Below are 22,485 nucleotides of genomic sequence, written 5' to 3' on the forward strand. Positions count from 1 at the left end.
CACTGAATATTAAAAGGGGCTGCTGGGACGACTCTATCGGTAATCAGAGTTCCATTTTCCATTTACTTGCCATAATTAGTTACCTCACAGTGAAGCGGTAAGCTTTACAGAATTCCCGTCTGCTGTCAATAGACGGGAATATACCATCTACAGGAGTATATATGCTTACTGAAAACGGCTGTAACCCTCGTTTTAACAGACCTTTCCAAAGAAAAATCATATTATAATTGGCCACTAAGACGACTTTATCGCCATGTACAAATGAAATGTGAACACGAAAATATGAGCGTGAACACGCAAAATTGAAAAAAAATACTCTTCTTTGAGGTCCAAAAATGGCGCCCTATTGGTGTGTATGGAAGACTGCATTTCCCAAAATTGTTACGGTAATTAAACCCCACGTCACTTTAACTTGCATGGAAAGAAATCACGTTGTTTGTGTGTTCTGGATGACATTTTTGTCATCGCGTTTAATTTGTTTATCACTGTGAGTGCGTAATATTTCTTCAGCCACCTACAATGAAACGATCTATTAGACGTCTGCACTGGTGTGGTATACATCTCTCCTCCGAACTTCGTGTAAGTGGGCTCTGTTCACACTTCACTATCTAGTCATCAACTAGCTCAAAATGGTACCTTGTAAGGACTATCGCCAGGAAGTATACGTTCTTGAGGAAATAGATGTTATCTTTCATCCAAAATGGGATGCATGCCTCACCCAATCGAAAAACTTTACCGCGCGTAAATATCCAACAAAAGCTGCTCAAGCTCAACTTTGTTTAGAATAGGCAGAATATGAGCTAGTCGGATCATAATTGATTTAAATACCGGTCATCCTACATTTAACTCGGAACACAGACAAAGACGAAAGACGAGTGGGCCGTATATGGTCAGTGTTTGTGCTTCGTATTTCATCTTTAGCTGTGTCCTGAGGTAAATTGAGGCTGACAAGTATTTAAATCATCGGATTGATACACCGTCCATCGCGTCGTAGCGGCTCGATCCAAAATGAGGGCGACTGTCGACGAGAGATGCTGCCGACAAGTTTTTTTTTTTTTTTTTTAGGAATTGCTCCTATGTCACTAGCATTTACCTTCTTGACGAGGATTGTATTATGGTAATCAAGTTTTGTGCTCTGACCAATTTTTTTCTAACATGAACTTTTTTCTATTTAACAACAAAATTCCTTTCACTGCTTGCTGAGAGCAATAAAGCGAAGGAAGTCGGAGTTATGGAAAAGGAGTTCCAAGGTTCGCGTGAGTCCGTTCCATTACATTTCTCGCGAGTTTAAACTGACCGCGCGTGCGAGGGCCATTAAGGCAAGTAACTAAAATACTCAGAAGGTGCGAAAGATCAATTCCCACGGCACGTGCAAGCCGGCTCACACGTTGCGAAAAACGGCCCACTCTTCTGTGCGCAGTGGTGAGGCGATGTAGTTCGCTTCAAAGGAAGCGAAATGGACTCTGCGGCGGGCAATGTTGGCGCAGTGCTCATGTTTATTTAAAACGGCAGCTCAGAGCACACATGGCGACTACAGAAAGCCGCAAATACTCGCCGTGTTTCCTCAAAGGCTGTGAAATGAATCGCACGGCGGGTATTTCAAACGACAGTCCACGCCTCACACTGCCGTGCCCAGCTCTGTCACCGAATAGACTATGGGAATTTAAAAAGGGCCTAGAAAGGGAACGGAAAATAAGAAAAAGGAAATCCAGCATAGAAAAATGGTGAGAGGAAATGGATACGTCGGCATGTATGCAGTGCTGTGTCGTAGTACCAATTGTAGAGTGCGAAGTTAAAAAAACCGCCCTTTCAACATTTCCCTTTACGCGCAAACAAGCATGCTGCTACATTCAGACATGGTACGTTGCGTAGCCTTGGGCTATCCTGCCATTTGGGTGTGTTTTGAGAGGAACTGGAAGTGGGAAGTGTTTGGGTGTGGCTTTAGAGGTGAAACAGAAGTGACAATCGCGAAGATGCGGCTGCAGACACGTACTGACTGGAGGCGTGGGATGCGTTGTGGCTGTCGCCGTTGGTACGAGACTGTTTCAATATTCTCAGTCCAACGTACGTGTTTGGCGCGCCCAAGAGTGGAACAACAAAGGTCTTCCGGCCATCACCACCCACAGACTCTCTCAAAAAGAATTCAAAGAGCCGAGGAGAAAACCTAAACAGCATAACAAGAAATACCAAAGAGGGTTGCTTCGGGAGCAGTACTTACGTTCATTTCCTTTGTCTGTCTCTCGTCGTGTTCGAACCCGTATACTGTCTGAGACTCAGACAACGCGCTTCCTCATACTGAACGGGCTTATTATTTTTGTTTTCTCCGTCGCGTAGTTTCCTTCTGGCCGCGATTTCCATCGCACGCGAAACTGTACTTCTTGGCAGTGCACTTCACGAGACCACGCTTCATACGCCGTAATAAACCACGCTTGTAAAGTTACGATAGAAGTACCTCTACGGGGTATGCTGGATAGGCTGACTGAAAAGATGAGCGGTATGGTTTTCTTCCTCGGACAATGGAGAAAAAGAGGGTATGGGTGAGGCCAACTAACGCAATATACAACCCTTATATATGGCTTTGAAGATCACGTCATCAATTTAATGCTTGTCAAATGGAGAATGTCTATGTGGTTGGTCGTTCTCGAGCGACAGGAATGAGCGGTACGATGCGTTGCATCTTAACTTAACCCCCGGAAAGCACACAAGCGTTTCCTCCGGCTCGTCTGGAGCCTTTATAAAAATTACGAAAAGTTTTCCGGGGTAATGTTGTCGGCATATGTTCATCCGATGTCCTTTTTCTGAAGCCGTATTCAGCGCATCTGTTTTATGTTGAATGGATATCGGCAAACTCGTATACTCTAAATGCGCCGGCGCCCGCACGCGCGCGCGCGCCTGCACGCACACACCCGCACACAAAACGCACACACACGCAAGTACGCACATGAACAGACACAGAAGCACGGACACACATACACGCGCGCACGCACGCGCGTGTTTTGGTGGTTCGGAAGGAGTACAGGGCTAAGAGGAGGAGGAGAAGGAGGAGGAGGAGGAACAACTTTATTTAGTCAACAATCATTGAGTTTCATTAATGATGGGCTTCTTCTTGACTCCGTGAAGTGGCCAGAAGACCTTGCTTCATGGCGACTTCCAAAGCCCAGTCCACGGCCTGAATTTAGGTCTCAGGCTCGTAGCTGGTCACCGCAGTCTCCCACTCTGTTAGGTTAGAGAGATGCCATTCGGCTTCAGGTTGGAGCTCAGGGCATTCAAATAGGATGAGGGCTAGATCGGCTTTTTAGGCCTCACACATTCTGCACTTTGGGGTGTACAGACCTGGGTACATTAAGGAAAACGTGCTTTAAGGTCTTGAGAGGAAAGGACCTGAGGAAAAGGAGTATGAAGCAAAAGAAAGAAAAGCGAGACAACAAGGTTACGTCGCGCTACACTCATTCCGGGCATGGCAAACGCGTCCTTTATCTACGTCCTTAACGCCACGTAAATCAGCATATATATGAAGAATCACTAAACAAATCATAAACAAAATCATCGAATGTTCCAGAAAAGGCGCTGTCAGTTGTCCTGATCATTTAAAGGGAATGCTAATTGTGCTGTTTGAGTCTACATATGGTTCACGCCTCTTGACTATTTAAGAATTGAAATGATCTCTTTCCATTTTGTGTTGTTTGGGCTACCTAAAGTCGAAAATTTTGCTCTGTCTGTCAGTCGGTATGTCTGTCTGTCTGTAAGAAAAAGTTTATTTTACAATAGACAAAAAACCTTACACTACAAACACGGGGCACAAGACCTTGATGAACAATGCCTAGCGGTATCAACAAACACTCACAATGGTCAGCACAATCACGTTAGCTAGATGTAGTGGGGGAATGCTATAGTATTACTATACAACCATATACATATAGCTATATATGCAAAATAAAATGGAATATATGTTATATGGAGAATCACATATGCCACACTGGTTTCAATGTGAGGGCTACTCGCCCTTTCTGCACCGAAACAAAACCACATGACCACTGTAGGAGGAACTCCACCCTCTATTCAGCCACCCGGCCAAAAGTTAAAAGAATTCTTAAAGAAGTTTGCTTATATGACCGGAACGATTCCGAACCACTAAGTCTGTAGCCATACTGCCTACTTCTCGATATTGTCGAACAGAAAGAAAACATTAGGCATATTTGAGGCAAAACATCAATGAACAACTGGAACTCTCAGTGCACTCTTAGTTAAATTTAAATGTGTGCTTGCTCTTTGCGAGAGCAAATGAAATAAGTGCTGAAAAAAATGTTTTGACCCAAAAACTCAAAATAGGTCGCACAAGCCTGGACATCGTGGCAGTTTTTCAGGTTCAACAGTAACAAATGGTTCCGGTAGAAGGCGCGAGTAGTAGGACGCTGGAAATTTGAATTGAATTTGACAAACCTATCCAGTGTTGATTGTGGGAGGATCGAAAGGGAGGAGAAGGGCATGTGATATTGGCAGGGGATAGAAGAGAGGGTTTTACGCGGTAGTGGCGGCAGAAGTTCTTTCGAAGGCATTTGCAGTGAAGTGAGCAGATACGCGGCCAGTCCATTTCTTTCCTTTTTTTCTTTTCCGTTTTCCATTTTCATTTTCTCTTTCGGTCCTATTTTTTTACACTTTCCTGATAGTCATCCTTTCTTTCTATATTTTTATTCAACATAGAGAAGGCGCAGTGTGGGGGTTCTCTTGTGGGCAAGAGCACCCACCTAGTTCAACGATTAACAAAATCAAGAAGCAAGACATGCTCTCATGCGTCCCGAGACATGAAGGCGATGGCGCTAGTCAACGGCGGTTTTTCTCTGCCACATCAAAGACCCTGGCTTGTAAAAGCAGCCCAATGCCGGTCGATGTCGATATAGGTCATACGCTTTAAAGAGATTTTATAGTCTAAACTCAGGAGTGAACTTTTTATAATTATGAAGTTGTGACCGACGAAATTCAAAGCTTTGCTCAGCTCAAAGCACACAGTGTGCTGCTGTCTCCGATAATGAACGATTTTGGACGCTCTCAGCATGAATGGAAACGTATTAGTACGTGAACTGCTCAACATTAAGCTGTGCTATTTGTGAAAAAGTGCGCCTTTAATTTTGGAAGACAGAAGAGCATGACCCAAAGCTGAAAAAAGCTGCTAGACTAAAAAAAAAAGCTGCTACGAAGGAACAATGAATGTTACCTTCCAGCCCCTGCAAATGGGCAGGTTGCACTGAGCTGTTCAATAAAGCTGTTAGTATAGGAACGAATAACTCCCCGTAGGCTTTTAATATTCCAGGGGCAGTACCATCAGGGCTGCAAGAAAATTAGGGTTTGAGGCACCCGAGGGCTTTACGAGTCTCATCATCGCTAATTATAGACCGGGCTCGACTTCAGCCTTCAGAAGCACAGTGCTGCACTGATACGCAAAGGTATTGGCAACACGTTTAATGGGTTTACCATTGTTGTATAGGAGGTTCACAATTCCGACTGCTTTACCGGCAGATCGAAACTGAACAGTCACATAAAATGAAGCGTGAGCTTCAAATAATGAACTGGGACACAAATAGTGCGTTTCGTTGTCATGTAAGCCAAATTATGCAATGGGTTCATCATGATAACAAAGCTAGATTATTAGGTCCCTAAATAAACTACAAGCTACACAATAAACTACAATAAATGGTTGTCTATCCGCACCATATTTTTTTATTTCGCTTGTTCAGAATCTTATTCCCGTATTAGCGTTTCGTTGTTCATCACTGCACTGCCGACTTTGCGTGTTGCTTATCGTGTGCACAGCACCCCTTTGCACAGGGCTCTGCACTATTTGGACTCCTGTCTCCAAGATTTACAATTTGTGTTACGAGGTCGACAATGTGAATGCCCCTTTACGTCAAACTGCCTTTTTTCAGTTGTGGTGTAAATGATTGGAGAATGTTTTTTTTGCAAACTTCTGTAAATATGCGCACTCCGTGGTCAGTAACTGTGAAACTATTATTAGTTGGGTTACCAACGAAATGAAGCTTCATCATGAGAATAAAGTTAATGTTAGACAAGTAGTTAGGTTACCAACGAAATGAAGCTTCATGATGAAAATACAGTTAATGTTAGACAAATAGTTATACCTTTCTTTATCTTTTAGAATTGTTCACCGAAAGGACAACATGATGGGAATATGGCGATTGTTGTGACAGAGCAACGAGATATGAACAGCTGGATTGAAGGGCCGCAGAGGAGGAGCTTTTCATGCTACATTAGCAACAACTCAAACTTTTACACCCCTCGTCGGTAACATTTTGAACACGCGTGCCGGTAGACCTGGCCTGACACAGCGACTAGCACCACGGACGTACATCCTTTGCCAAAATTTTCTAGGCCACCCCTAAAGTGCATAGGCCCCCCAAAATTCAATGTACAAGCTTACCTTTAGAGCAAGGCTTAAATTTCTGAAGCCAGAAAGCTAAAGAAAGCACCTTTCTTATTTATTGCCTTGGCCGCTGTTAGACGTTCAGCCTATGGTTTGAATTCTTTGTGGCCCAAAAGCCTTTGGTGGGGCCTAGAAAACGTTGACAAAGCCTGTACGTATGACGACACGATTTTTCAGTCGAGTGGTCTCAGCACCTGTTTCCTGCTCAAAGGGAATTATTTTCCCTTTAGGGAGCACGAACCGAAAGCATAAACTATTCGCTGTGGGCAGCATTCTTCATCAGCCTCATGGTGTTTTCTAACCCTATCTAGTAACTTGCTACGGCCGTTGCGACAGCTGTGGCATGTGTGGTTTTATGGGTTCGTTTTGTCTGAATCTGTTGGCTTAGCAACGTGGTAATATTATGGTGGGTCAGATTAACGTGCGGTAATGTAAGCCTCCTCCGCTATAAATTTCGCATGTTTGCGACTACGGGGTTACGAAGGTTTCCGAGAGAGCTCCTTTGCAACCTCGAAAATGAGGAAAAGCAGGTCATTCATCGTGGACTGCACAGATCACACGCGATATTTTTGGGGGTAGGGATGGTTTAAAGAACATCCCAACCAAGAGACGACTTCCAAGAAGAAAAGGAATGCGGGAAGAGGTATCAGATTAAAGATCGTTGGGAAAATATCCGAAGTAAAAATAGTTGCATGCCCCTCGGACGTTTTAAAATATGGCGAAGTAAAAAAAAACACGTCTGGCAGCATATCCGCTTGCTTACTTGCAAATTACATCGAAACATGGTAGCACTTTTCTATCCCTGCTCCGTACCACCATTACCTCTCTCGAGCTCCCGGCCTTCACGCTTTTCCCTTTCCCTACCGCTCCTCCCATGATGAATACATTAAAGGTATTTGGAGGTAATAGAAAGGTCTCGCACGCACCACATGTTTGTGCTACAATTTTGAAATTGTATTTTCCAGGCAGCAAACACGGGTTTTGATATCGTGGATGGTGCAGTGTGCCCCGAGTGGTTGTGGTATTGCAGTGGTGGCATTTGTTTTTGCGTGGATTAGTTTGATTAGAAGCTATGAAGTTGAGTGCGTCAGGCCTAGTTTGGATGCGCAGGTGTTGAGAATGCAAAAATGAAAATTTTAAGGAAAGCAACCTAAAGCCTTTTCCTCCAACAACGACGATATTATAAGCGCTATTTCACAAAAAGTGCTTCTTATTCAGGCATCGACTCGCTTTCGCCACCGGTTCCCTGCGATCGTTTTGATGGCAGAACGCCACCGGCAGAACTCGCCACATGCGGCAGCCAAGCTCAGACTGACATGCCAAAAATTGGGTGATGTAGAAAACAGGGCAAATTGCCCTTGAATATTTTCTTTTTCAGCTACCGGTTGCTGAACATAATGCGTCAATTGCTACTATTGCATTACAGTGGCCTGCGAACCATTTTAAAGCGACGTTTTTTACCTCTACTTCCCAGGGGTACCGTCGCGACCTTTGGTGTCAACGGAAAACTTCCGCAAACAAACAAAAACGTTGCTGGAACAACCAGGAATCGAACCTCAAACGAATAGAGAAACTGAGCGAGATCCTGTTGTCTTACCGATCGAACTACGAGCCCACGCGGAGATGGGGGAGACAGACGGTGCACTCACCAAGCACATCTGCATGTTTTCCCCTGCGCTCTCGCTGAATGCCTCGTGATAGCGTCACGCCACCTCTCGCGCCGCTGTGCGCTTCCCCCACGGCATGTGTAGCGGCCGTGTGCGCGCCTTGCGCCTGCTCTAGGAGTTAAAAAAATTAAATGCAGCTCACACCAACGCATGACATCGCACTTCTCCGTCTCTGCCGCCGATGTCGTCGCCTCCGTACGCGGCGACAGAGACGGACGAAAAGTGAGATTGTCAAACACAATGTTTGAGCTTTCTTTAATTTTATAACAAAAGAGTTTTCAGTCATGTGCTTCACCCATACAACTCAACCAACCAAAGTTCATGAATCATGAACCTTAGCAAAAATATCTCTGAACTATAAAGGGTGTGGTTAAGAGCTTTTGATTGCCTCCGGATTCACTTTTTTTAGAGCCACGTGTGTGAATGCAAGTGACGACGCATGGGTAATCGTTGTGGGTGTTTACAGCTTCGCTTTCGAACCACCTTCATAGGGTGGATTGCCGCTAAGTTTTAATGCGTAGCATTCTTTGCCGAGCACACCCACAGCCAGGACCGTGTAACCCTGCATTTCCACGAAAATGTAGATAGATATCGCGGAAATTCTACCTGTAATCGCTACAATGGCATAAATGGAGATAAGTGGTCGCACAAAATTTTCAAAAACTAAAAAAATAAGAAAACCACAAAAAATACGAAAAATGGCGACTCGTGTAACGCGCTGAATTTCCGCAATAATGCAGATTTCGCAAAAGTTTCACCTGTAATCGTTATAATAGCGTAATTGGAGATAATTGGTCGGACAGGAGTTAGAAAATTTTATAAATTTGGCTGGAAAAAACTCACACTCAGGACAGGCCGCATAAGAATGCTACACATTAGTAGATAATTGTCTGAATTTGTGCAGATTTTTTTAAAATAAGCTGTACCGGAAACTGCCTCGTGTTTGCTGCCCATAATTTTCTTGGGCAACAGGATTCTGCACAACTTGGAAGTATCTCGGTGATAAGGAATATGAAGCGCACTCATTCGTCATCAATCTTCTATGGGCGTCGCCATTTTTTAATGTTGCGTGTGTTCAAGCAACAAAATTAACGCGGATATAGTTTCGCACACGTATGTTTCACATGCTCGCAGTTGCTGCGGAAGTTTGTTTTTAACAGGGCCTCTGCGAAATTATGATTGAGGGAACTTTCCACGTGTGAGAAAATTTAGCGGGTCCGAACCCGTTGAACGAAATAACGCCGGCATGCGTGAGAACAGATCACCCGTTTAATTCGAGGAAAACAAGAACGAAAAGTCTGGAAGCATAAGACGAGAGCAATAATGGAAAGAACACTAAAGCCAAAGAAGCCGGACGCTGCTTGCCCGGCAAGTAACGGCACAGCACCTCATATGACACCGACGACCGTTTCTGCGATTCTTGGGTGAAGCCGTGTGGTGAGTGCCCACCGCGGAAGTTGGTTAGTTCCCGCTGTCCGGGCCTCAGGGTTGTGGGTAACTGCAACTCCCGCTCCCACTGTGGCCGCTCGCTGCTGCAGCTTCTTTCGAGTGCCCCACAGTGCGCACACCAACCGCCCACTGTTACGGGAGCTGCTTTTTTGCGCCACCGGGTCCGTTTGCGCACGTTCTGGGCTTGGCCATGCTTGACGCTTACTTCGCGACTTGGTGTTAATCGCGCGCTCGGAGTGAGTGGTCACCAGCCCGTGAAGGGCACAGGACACAGGAGCTCAGGTGCCTACAAAGTCAAAGAAGAAATTCAACCCGTTTGTTAAATAAAGACGACGAAGTGCGCCACGAGCGCAGCCAGCGGGAGCTCGCTCCACGAGCGTGGCTCTCGCGGCAGTCGGTCGTAGGCATCGCTTATAGCCGGACGGCTGGTTTACTGGTTTCCTTTCGCTACACATTCTCTGGTGCCGAAAACCCCCGCCGTCCAACCGATCGAACTTCAGGATCGCAAAGAAAACCACCAGGATCAGGTGTTGCTCCGCAACGAAGAGCCAAGAAGCGACTTCGCCAACCATCCGTCCTTCCAAAAGGTGAAACTTGATTTTAAAACGAAGAGAGGTGACCCCTGCATCATGAAAGTGCTCGGCACGCAGTGGAAGGGCTCAGACAGTCTTGTTCTAAGGGAGGACAATATCACCACGTTTGTGTCGGAAAAGCCTATGGCAAAGAGCGAAGCCATGCCCGCTGTTCCAAGCGCACTCCTGGCTAAGCAAAGGGAACACGTGCCTCCAGCAGAAACTCTGCCTTCTAGAACTCTTGTTGACTCGCAGCGAGCTGAGCATACTGTGACAGCACCGTCAAGCCGCCAAGGGGTATCGTCTGTGGCACCGTCCGATATGGGAATACCTCCTGCTGCTTCGATTCACCCACGAGGTGACAGAACAGCCGCCAGCCAAGCTCGAAGTAGAGGACGTCGTGTTTCTAGAAGACAAGCCGATGCCTGCCGTCTAACAACTCGACCACCATCGTCACCGGTTTTTCGGTCGCGACGGAGTTGTGCGACCATGCTCCTTCCGCCAGTGGATTTCCTTCCGCCTGTCATCGGGACTTAAGATACGGCGACAGGGTCCGCAGATGTTAAGGTGCAACAAGTCCCTGCTCAACTTGGGTGCCGCGGGGGTGTGTTAAATAAAGACGACGAAGTGCGCCACGAGCGCAGCCAGCGGGAGCTCGCTCCACGAGCGCGGCTCTCGCGGCAGTCGGTCGTAGGCATCGCTGATAGCCGGACGTCTGGTTTACTGGTTCCCTTTCGCTACACCGTTAAAGGAGCCATGAAGAGAAAACAAAAGTTTGTTTTATTCGAAAGATTAGGTGTTTCATAGTACCCCAAGCGCTTTCCCGGAAGCAAATGATGCTTTATTCACTGAGAAATAAGGCAATTTAAGCCAAAATTTTAAATCTCCCGCTAAAATTGCACATTTCGTCACGTGAACAATGGCGTCACATGAGCCGGTCCATGAAACAGATACTTAGTATGTCGACTCCATATAGCACCCACACGCGGGAGTCGACCGAGACGGCGGCCATTTTAAAAATACTAGTAAAACCTAGTGCACCCGCAGCCCTAGTCATGGAATCGCCTGATCCGGAGAACAAAACTCTCGCCGAGGAGCTCGGGCTTGCATTTAACAACCTCACACCACTTGAACGCTCAATGCTTCCAAGTGCACGAGCGGCAAGAGTTGTGGGATACTCGGTGGACGGGAAAGCGACCATTCCGCAATAGCCACAACAGACGAACGCCCAGCCGTCGGCACCGCTGCCTCGTCAGCCCCGTCGCGACGGACGAATACAGACTGGTACGTATGTGCCGTATTTTCAATTTCAGTAGCAGTATCGCTTATGCCAGTTGGCCGGTATCGTGTATGGAAAGCCGTTCGCTCGAGCTCTCTGCTCCGACCAGAAAGATTCGAGCGTCAATGCGCGGTGTGTACGGCAATTTTTTCCCCCAAGGTCAGCGCTTCGGCGATTTGACGAAGTCTGCGACGAGCGCCAGCATGTCCGGGTCCCTGCCGTAATCACTTCCTCGGAAATGAAGCGAGCACACTCGTACTTCCTTTAGCTCTCTTTCTACTCCGTTTGCAAAGTTCACAAAACGTATAGCCACTTGCTTTGCCGAGGATCGTCGTTGGGCAGCACATGAAAGGAGATCTCACCGGCGGGGATTTCGCACTCCCTCGACGATTGGCCCGTACTACATGGGCATTTCAAAACACAGCAACGAAATTTCATTGTAAAGTACTCGAACAAACTGAAGTTTTCAGTGGTTGTAAACTGTAAACGAGCTCGTAACGATAGCAGCAAGCCAACACGACCTCCATACCGAAACCTGTGCGACGAGTGGCACTATCTCGTTGCTGCTGTGTGTTCCTTACTCCCCTTGTTTCTATTTTTACCTTTGCAGGTTGGCGATATGACGGCCAATCTCCTGTGAACTTTGAAGGGATTACGATACCAAGCAAGGTGGCGGCTGTGCGTGCTGGGACGGTTCGTTGGCCCCGAAGAGCCTTGAACCCGAAAATTCGTCTGCGCGACGGTGGCAACGGCGAGATGTCGAGCTCGGCCAACGGTAGTTTCGTACGCATTGGCATACACGCTTGCGTGTTCGTTCGGAACTGCAACCGTTTACTCCACCGTTCTTTGTCATAAAAAGAATGTGCAGTATGTTTCACGGGCATTTAGCTCGCTATGCAAACTGTAAGCCCTGCCTAACATGCGTTTGCTTTTGCCGGCCTCCGCCAATCGCAGAGCATTCTCAAGTGACATCATAGGTTCTGCTGCGGAAAATGAGCTGGTGGGTCGCATGGTCATTTCCTTTTTCCTAATTATGTAGCTTATTTGAGCTAGGTTTGCGTTATAAGTGGTGTCGTTATGGTTCTAACGAGGCAATCTTTCGAATGAACCAAACTTGTGTTTTCTCTTCATGGCTCCTTTAATGTCGCATTGCTACCTGAGAAAGCATGGCAATTTAGTGAAACAGTCAGGCTTGTTGCACTATTTGTTAAATGTTAGTCAATCATCTCCAATACGAATGTCTCATGGGCTGACTATCAATAAGAACCCAAAGAAACGCTTTTTGAAAGAAGATTCAGAAGCCTACTTTCTCCATGGTTGAGGGAAGGAACTGAATATTTTGTGCTGTTCAACCCTTCTCCACGACGTCCACCCTTCTTCGTATACAACGCCACCTGCAAACACTGCCCATCCCCGTGCCCGTACGCTCTACCTCATGGTCTGGGAATGCTCCCAAACTCCTACCCTCACTCTTATTCCCTCCTCGACCATCGAGCAGTAGACAGGCATGATGGCCAGCTCGAACCCTACCTACAAGCTTCGCCTGGTCAACCGCGTGCGCCTGGCCGCTACAGTCCAGGTTATCCTGTATCAAGAAGCCCTCCTATGGCCCAGAGACTAGCAAGAAGAATGGCTAGTTCAGTCTGGTTCAAATAAAGTTTACTTCCCAGCAACCTTTGTGTTTCAGTATAGAAACGATTATTACTGAGGGAGGCACGAAACAAAACGCGACAGCCTTACGAGATATAATTCGTCAGAAATTAATTCGTCGCTCACCTCCGCAGCGTAATCAGCCTGTGGCTGTAGCCGGCCACGCTGAACTCCAATTGAAGCAGAATAGACATCATACGAAACGCTTTCAGTGTCCGCGTTGGATCCCACAAACAAGACACTCACCGCAGAACCGCCCACACCATTCCCAGCGGGGGAAAACCTTGTGCCGCGGCATGGTCACGTTGCAGGCGACAACAACCGCGCGTAGGAAGCGCTTAGAAGTAGCGGGCGCGCGAGGCAAAGGCTGTGCCGCCAGCATTGATATATCGCCGGCAAAAGCAAACACTTGCCCGCGAACGACCCGAACTGCTGCTGCTGCTGCTGCTGCTGTTGATGGCGCTGCGGCTGCCACTCTGTACTCGGGCGTACGCGCCTCGATCTCTTCCTTCCACCTCTGTCCGCATTGTTTTGTTTCTGGACCCCTCCCTGTTCTGCCGGGCGCCGAGTTACATTATTCGCGAAGACGCGGCGAATATTGGCGGTCATAAATAATTCTCCTCGTGCGAGGCAGACGATGCTGCCCCCCTTCGTGACTTGGGTCGCAACGAACGCGCCGGCGGATCGAATGGCTTCGGGGGCCAGCTTGTCTGGCACGGGCCACCGCTCCTGGCTCGGCTGAGTGACGCTTGCCAGAGACCCGACGTCGGGAGCCGGCCACCGTAGCCGAACGCCGGTTCACGTACAGCTCGTGTGCTCGCCCCCGTGCTTCAGAACCGGCGGGGCCGGTGTGACGAGGCGGGGAACGAAGCAGTCGAGTACCTGACGCAAACCTGGCGTTCGTTCACAGGCGTTTGTTCACTAACAATCCAAGTTCGTTATATGTGGGTTTCTATTGCAGTAGCATATATTCTGATTCAGATCTCGACTCGGTTTTCATTAGGCCCGAGTTCCATTTTAGCGAGCCTTTGTAAACCATTGTATTCTATTGTGAAATTAAATTTGTTTCTGCAAAATTTAGCATTACGATCATGTAAGCTGAGTGCCAGATCAGTAAGTGCAGTCGCAGCCCTCGTATGTTTTTATGAATAGAAGGCGGTAGCCTGCGATGCCTACTTTTGAAACACATGCTTTTGGAGACTCCCGAATCCGCCACCTGCTCCGCGTTGTTTCTTTCTTTTTAATAAATAAATAAACGTACTTGAACACGAAACAATGATGAACCACCTTCTCCTACGCCTTCCTTTCAGCTTCTAACGGCTGGTTTTCTTTCTGCGTGGATATTACTTACATGAATATCATTCTCTTGGAGGGATTATTTCACGTTTCATTGAAAAGTCGCCCTTTATTTTTATGCGATTGGTTTTAGGTCTGGTACTTGCAGTGTTTGCAATAGTGTAGGCTCTTAAAAATGAAACTACAGTAAACTCTCGTTAAGACGAACTCGAGGGGCCCGTTGAAATTTGTTCATGTTATCCGAAATTTGCCTTAAGCGGAAGTTTTTTGTTGCGTTGTGCACGTTACAAGTGAGCAAAGGCGTTGTTCGTCTTAACCACGGAATTCGTCTTAACCGAGTTCGCCAGAACGAAAACTACTGTAAATACTAATAAATGCAAAAGCCTGTACATTTCTCGAGACAGCTGCCAAACACGTCGTATGAAGTTCTATCGTCCTATAAATACCTAGATGAACAGTGCGTATGTCCTCCACTCTGTCTTGGAAGGCTGGCTTTACTTGTGCCCATAAGGACGTTAATAACACCTTGGGGCACCTGCGGCAGAACTCTAGTCAGGCTTATAGTACGCTATAATTATTTTATTAGTCCCTCTATACTCACCCCAATAGTAAGCGTGTTCGTAGGACTAACGCACGTTGTTTCCGTGTGCTGAGTTAGCGTCTTCGACTGTGTACCGCTTTTTTTTTTTCGAACGATAATCATACATATAGTACGGCCGCAACTAAGCCAAGCTTACCTCTTCTTCGTCTCGAACATCGAAGAAAAGTGTTTGGGTTTAGTTTCGTTTATGTTTCGTTTGTATTTATTTCCTACCTCCCAATTTATTCCCCCTTCCTCAGATTCTTGCCTCCTTCTTCTAAAAGCCTATGAATTAACCAGTATATATTACTCGGGATTTGTCATTCTGGTCACGTTGTTGCAAAACGGCTATTGTCCTGACAACCTTGCATATCGTCCCGCATGGATCATCGGCACTATGCTGACGCACCTTCAGGTCATTCAAACCAGACTTTTTATTTTATATTCACATGTGTGCCAATCGGGGTAGCGTTCCTCGGTCTGTAGCTGAAACTGTCGATGGTGTTGTGTTTCGTTCAGCATTAGCCAGCCTGTTATTGTAACAATCTGCTACTTGTATTACTCATAATTGTTGTTTTGCTGATTTTGTTTTTTAACATTGTATTTTACCCCTTCCCTCTGTAGCACTCACGGGTGTTGAGAGAAACATAAACAGGTGTGGCTTCGGCACGAAAAGCCCCTCAAAGTTTCTGAATAAAAAAGGAAATAAATTCCTTTCCGTTATCGAGTGCACGCAGGCTTTCTACATCAGGGTCCAATAGTGTGAGTCGCTACTGCCTGCTTATTCGGAATGAGAATTCAGCGTGCACCAATAGGGCCCTGCAGCCACCTCTCTTGCAGCTGCAGTTCTCTGGCACAGCGAGCACCACGACCAGACCCTCTCCGAACAAAAGACTGGCAGCGTTTGCTAATAGTTGGCCCCTATTTGAAAGCCCATCTTTCCCGGATTTCTGTCCGTGTCTCCCTGCGAGCTTATCAGGCGTAATTTTATTCGATGTGGACGAATAGGATGCGGAGTAGCGCGACCGCTTAAAATACGATTAGTCTGTGAGTGAGCGTTCAATTACTTGACTTCATTAGGTTTCCATGCTGAACACGGCGCGCCAGGTTGTGTTACCGTCTGGCGGGCGAACTTTCTTCGCGTCAGGTCTGGATGACGAAACACTGCGTACCCGGCTTTTATGACGGCGTTGCAGAGGCTGGCTTTCACCTCAGTCGCGTGATTACTTGAGGCATCCCCTTAATGACATGGGCGGGATATTAAAGACGTGTATAACCGTTTCCTGTGCTCTTTGCGCGGGCACAGATGATCTTTGTATGTCGGCCTGATTAAAGACCCTTGGTCGAATTACTCCTTCGAGTTTGTTGCTTATGCATGCCAGAAACATGTCCAGTGACTTATTACGCAAGCCTGAACTTCCCCAAGCATTAGTCTTGCGCCTGACTGGCGGAAAACATGCGGCTAACGAGAGCGTGAATGCATGCTTGGCATCTCAACACATCCGGCCGCTGCCGACGTGGCTTTTCGAGCCAGTTGCGAAGTCGTAGCTGCTTCTGAAAGTGCTAGCAGTATTTCCGCGTACGAAATTATAGGCAAACCCCGTCCCCTTCAGATCTCGTCGTCGCTGTCCGCACAAAATGAGGCCATCACGTAGAAAAGGCATACGACAACTGTCGCATGCGATGAGGCAAAAAGGAAGAAGGGGGAAGAATTTAAGGTTGCCCTGCAGCCATCGCAATATTAAGGATCGTCGATCCGATCCCACTTCATTTCAAGAGGAGTTTATCCGTGACAAGGCGAATGTGAGGACCAGATTAGGAGCATCAGCTCTTGTGGGCCTTCTCTAAGATGTGCAGGGCTTTCACAAAAGATAATCAAAAGTAGCAAGACAATGTACAACATACGTAGCATTTTTATGGTGCTAACCAGCATCTTCTAAACCAATACTGCGCACTTGCTAGTTATAAAACAGCGTTTTATTCTTTTAGGAATGTCGCGCTGTGGGGAATTTTTAAAGGCCTGAATATATATTCATTTGAAGCGCTACAGGTCGCATCCAAAGACGCTCCTAATTCAGCTTATCCAAACTGAGAGGCACAGAAAAGAGATTTGCAGGCTGTTTTGTAACATCTCGCTCTTTGTCTAGTCGTTATTGCCAACTGCGACAATTTGATATTTGCTTTCAAAGAAAGTGCAGTGAACTGTGTATTCAGCAAAGGTAATTCCTTGGAAACAAGCCGTACGGTTAAATATAGTCGCCGAAAGGAACTTAAAGGGATGACGTTTTCATTTCTGACATATAATCAGCGTTTTTGGTCCGCATCATACTCGTGAAAAATATTCCCGAATATAGCCCATTCCTTCTCAATGTGTGAGCAACGTTTTGTCAGGTTCATTTTAAACCACTTTGATTGCGCCCTTGCTTTAACATATCTCTTTAGTTCTTCCATGGCTCTCATGAGTACCTTGCGCTAATGCTTCAGACGTAGTTTCTCGCGTTCGCCATTTGTTTTTGTTATGATTTATGGGGTGTAATAATGTCGATTAACTCGTCTATCATGGAGCAGCGTCTTGCTATAGTAATTCTCTTGCACTGCTAGTAACCAACACTGACCTTTGAAAGCTTGTCTTTACAGCTACTCCTCTTGAGCAAGGTTATCCGTTGTTTCTTATTTTCTTGCGCAATACCTATATAATGAATGTTCGGGCGGTTTTCAGAAAGACAACATCCATCATTTTGATGTCCTAGGCACTAAACTAAAAGTACTAGAATATTCGATGGCAATCAGCTTGAATGTACACGAACACAATAGAAGAGGGAGAGACAGCACACACCGCTGTACCAACTAGCACAGATCAGAGCCATTATGCTGTACTAGAATATGTTGCCAATCGCTAAGGTTGATTTAATTTTAAAGGAGCCATGAACACAAAATACAAGTTATGTTTATTAGAAAGACTGCTTAGTCCCGATAACAATGACACCAATATCATCGCAATCTTCGAACAAATAACGGAGATGTTAAAGAAAACGTGTGAAGCAGTCGCAGCCCCCTAGCCAATTTCCCGCAACTTTTCTATGACGTCACGGAACCTTGTTTATGCGATTGGCGGCCGCCTAACTCACCTGTCGCGACGACACATGACTGGACGTCTGTAATGGGGCCTCTAGTTCCATTTGGCCACATCACTTAAATGCTAACGTGCAGTTAACGCACTGAAAAATTATGTTTTATTGTTGGCCCGTATGACATCATTCTTGCTCATAACACGTCACGGTGGCGCAAAATCTGAAAGTTTTTAAATAATTCTTGCTTTTTTTTTTCGTTAAAAAAACATCTTTTGTGGCTGTAATGGAGCTGAGTGAGATACTGAATCCTAGTTCTTTGAAATTAAACGAAGTTGTATTCTCCCTTCATGGCTCCTTTAAATCCGTAGAGATGACAAAATCGTTTCCGGAACAACTTAATTTGGCTTATCTTTTGGTGCCAACGGCCTAGTCTGCTAAGCAACGCGGTTAGTTTATTACTTTGCGAAAGAAATAGCTCCTTTTACATCCCGAAAAACTACTTGTAGTTCAGAGGGAATGCTATCAATGCAATTTTTATTACGCAGAAACCACTTCACCAAATCATTTGTTCCAGCACGACAGCTTTCAGCTCCTTTTTTTCGCATTGGGAGCGCTCCGTGAAATTATCGCTGCGGCGCTAGACACATTTTACGAGCGAGTGTTTTTTAGGGCAGCTCATCTGCAAGTTGCTACCGTAGTCGTACATGTGTGTATCTTTCACAGGAGATAAGTAAAGTAATACAAAGTCGGCAAATTCGCTAAGTGTAACCGTGATGCGTAGCATTTCTCGCTTGGTTCGGCTACATGACCATGCACATGCTCAACTACTCTTAACTCCAACTGCATAGCATCTTAACCGCAATTTTTGCACTCTAATGCCGTTTCCAGAACTTTTAGCCCAGTACCACATGCGCCAATATCACAACTCGTTAAATTCTGGCAATACTTCTCGCTGGCTGTCGTAAGCGAAGCAGGTAGATAGCATATTATGCTTACTGATATCCTTCCTAATCTTACCAATATTTTGATTTTTTCTATTTTGATTTTTTTATTTCTTGGCAAAAGCCAAGGGGAGGCTGACACTAAAGGCGAACGTGGCCTGACAGAGGCCCCAGCCACCCGATTTACAGCGTACATAACAACACGCCTGTTCACAAATTTAAGCATGATAGCACAATCGTAATAGAGAAATAGCACAGAGAAAAGTCACTACTACACTTCCTATGTATTATACAAAGCATAGGTCCTTACCAATATCTGGGAGGGGCGATACAATGAGAGCGAAGGCGAGTGGCGACTGTTGAAAGAGTGAGTGAGTGAGTGAGTGAGTGAGTGAGTGAGTGAGTGAGTGAGTGAGTGAGTGAGTGAGTGAGTGAGGGAGTGAGTGAGTGAGCGGGTGAATGAGCGGTTGAGTGAAGGAGTGAGTTAGTGAGTGAGTGAGTGAGTGAGTGAGTGAGTGAGCGGGTGAGTGAGTGAGTGAGTGAGTGTGTGAGTGAGTGAGTGAGCGAGTGAGTGGGTGAGTGAGTGAGAGAGTGAGTGATTGGGCGGGTGAGAGAGCAGGTGAATGAGTGGGTGAGTGAGGGAGTGAGCGGGTGAGTGAGTGAGCAGGTGAGTGAGTGCGTGAGTGATTGGGCGGGTGAGTAAGTGGTTGAGTGAGTGAACAGGTGAGTGAGTGAGTGATTGGGTGGGGGAGTGAGCGGGTGAATGAGCGGGTGAGAGCGGGAGTGAGTGGGTGAGTGAGTGAGCGATCGAGTGAGTGAGTGTGCGAGTGGGTGAGTGAGTGAGTGAGTGAGTGGGTGAGTGAGTGAATGAGTGAGTGAGTGAGCGAGTGAGAGAGCGAGGGAGTGAGTGAGCGGGTTAGTGAGTGAGTGGGTGAATGAGTGAGTGATTGAGTTTGTGAGTGAGCAGGTGAATGAGCGGGTGAGTGTGCGAGCGAGTGAGTGAGTGAGTGGCTGATTGAGTGAGTGAGTGAGTGAGTGAGTGAGTGAGTGAGTGAGTGAGTGAGTGAGTGAGTGAGTGAGTGAGCGAGCGGGTTGTTAGCAAAAGGAGTAGCAGTTGCCGGCAAGCCTCCCAAGGCTACGCTTGCCGGATATTGCTCTGCCCAAATGGAACCTTTCAAAACTATTCGCGGCCAATCCCCAAAAGTCACAAAGGTATGTGTCCGTCAAGAAGTTCAGCACAAGGCGTAAGACGCCTCGCCTAGAGATACAGTGTTCTTTTGGGAATAGTACGTCGTCGAAAGATGAATACGGGGTGGCTCTTCAACGAAGTTTTTTCACTAAAGCTGAGCGCTCCATCGCTGCGCTAGGCAGTTGAGTAAAAATGTCTGACGTGACAAAGCAAACCACATGTTAGAAACAGGGGTGATGAAGAGAGAGAGAGAGTAAACTTTATTTTGCAAAAAAAAAGGGGGGGGGGAGCACGTGGTCGGATTCCTCATTTCAGGATCCCGTTGGAGCTTGCTGCCTTCTCCGCACGTTCCACCAGCCGAAGCTGAGTTTCGCTGCTGGAGCTGGCCAGTTCTCTCTCCCACTGCTCATAAGAATGGTTGGGAATTGGGTGAACATTTGGGTTTTTCTGGCAGGCCCAGACCATGTGGTAGAGGGTACAGATCTCACCGCAGTGTGAGCATGTAGCGCTGTAGAGGGTGGGGTTGATGGCGTGAAGTTTAGATAGGTGTGGAAACGTGTTTGTCTGCAGAAGCCTGAGTTTATGTTCCTGTTCCTTGGCGAGTGACGGGTGGGCAGGAGGATACTGTTGCCGACTCAGCTTGTAGTGCTGTGTGATGCTTTGGTGCGCTGTGTGTTCTTTTTCTTGTAGTGGGTTGTCCTGTGTGGTCTTATTCCTCGTCGCCATCTTTTACGCATTTTGTTTTTCACAGTTGTATTTTTAGCCTACCCAACTTTCAGTTGTGTTGACCCAGCATTTAATCCTGTTGCTGCAGCATCTGCATAGGAGGGCTTCCAGTGGAAAAAAAGAAGTGCTTGGACCTGGCCCCTACGATTTTGGTGTAGGGCCTGGAGGGCAAGCCTTGGTCTACACCCTTTCTGGGTACCCATGGAAAGTAGATGAATTCCTCCAGAAGTGGGTCGTTTTGTGGTACACTCTAAATTAGCAGCAGACAGACCGCGTCTGCTCGCAGACCACCCTGGTAGTATGACAACCAAATATGTATCTGTGACCTAGTTACTGACGGGAAGACTTAATAAAAAATCAACTGCCAATCTGTTGAAACGACAAAAACGGGGGATGGGAAGCTTTCCGAAACCATGTCTAGCACCAAATTAACCAGCCCAGTACTGAGCACCTGTTTCTTACTGGTACGGTCTGCTGCACTGCAGTTGTGCTCTCTAGAGCTTTACTGATGCAGGCAATTTATAACCTTCTGTAGTCTACAAAAATTGTCGTTAGATGGAGGTGTGCATTTTCTGTGTAATTTTCCATGTCCATGCAAATCCAAATTGCTTCGACTGTGTTAGAATGGCGCAATGGGATAGACGTCAGCTGCATAACTTGAAGGACCCAGGTTCAGTTCAGATCGTGCGAAGCGTTTTAATATTTTTTCACTTCACCCATGATCGTCATCATCAAAAAAAGTTGGCTTTCCAGCAGTGCATTTTGGGTGGATTAAAGATACATCATGGAGAGGCTGGAAGTTTCACTTTAGTAAATGAAACTGTGCCAAGTACAGTATGTGTATGAAGCTTAAGCATTGTACATGAACCAAGCCAGTGACGAGCGGTTATCGGTTAAATCTTGTCAAGAAAGATCACAAAAAGTTCTATGTGAATCACTAAGTTTGCAAACTTTTCAAATATAAATGCGACAGTGTATTGTACCAGTCTTTCATGCTCAGCTGGTGAATGGTACACAGAAAGGGCCATTAGCATGCAGTTCATGTGTCTATATAAATATTTTAGAAAGTACTGGTACGAAATTTTTGGGTTATTTTTTTCCCATTGCTATGTGTGCCTACCAGCCCAGGAATCATAGAATGGAACATTAGATGGTCGACTGCAGGGTAAATAAATAATTATTTTGAGCCTTGTTTATCCATGTCAGTTTCGGCTTCAACACCAGGCGGCCGCCATGAGAGAATGGCGCTGTTGATGTCACTGTTTTCGTTGCATCATGATCAGACTGGACGCGTGCGCTAGAGTGAGCGGACACAGCCAGGCTGGCCGTGGTTGCACGCACCTGGGCCACACGATATCAGTCCCAACACTGTGACATGACACACAAGGCAGTGCAGCGTGCGCCATCAGGAGCCGGTGTGTTGGTTAAGTCACTGGAGCCCTGATGTCCTCAGTTTGGGGCAAACTGCATGGCGAGTCAGCCCACGCGTCTTGCTTATGCCAGTGTCAAAAGGGTATTTATTCGGAGCTTTCTAATGCATGCAAATATTTAAATATGTCATACTTGTCGGCATGCCCGAATACTCACGCATGCCGGCATGGTTATCACTACCTTCTCCGAAAAACTGGT

General features: G+C 46.5%; 1 protein-coding gene across 1 annotated transcript in view; it reads right to left on the minus strand.

The window, feature by feature from the left end:
* Window positions 1-2,252, minus strand: part of LOC144169758 (immunoglobulin superfamily DCC subclass member 4-like) — a 411,050-nt gene extending 408,798 nt beyond the window's left edge. The window contains exon 1 of the mRNA XM_077699085.1: window positions 2,219-2,252. The gene's annotated coding sequence lies outside the window, so the exon portion shown is untranslated. The remainder of the gene's footprint in view (window positions 1-2,218) is intronic.
* Between the last annotated feature and the right edge of the window lie 20,233 nt (window positions 2,253-22,485).

This window comes from Haemaphysalis longicornis, unplaced genomic scaffold (assembly GCF_048455015.1).
Source record: "Haemaphysalis longicornis isolate Haplotype H1 unplaced genomic scaffold, Haemaphysalis longicornis Haplotype H1 scaffold_2, whole genome shotgun sequence".
NCBI lineage: Eukaryota > Metazoa > Arthropoda > Arachnida > Ixodida > Ixodidae > Haemaphysalis > Haemaphysalis longicornis.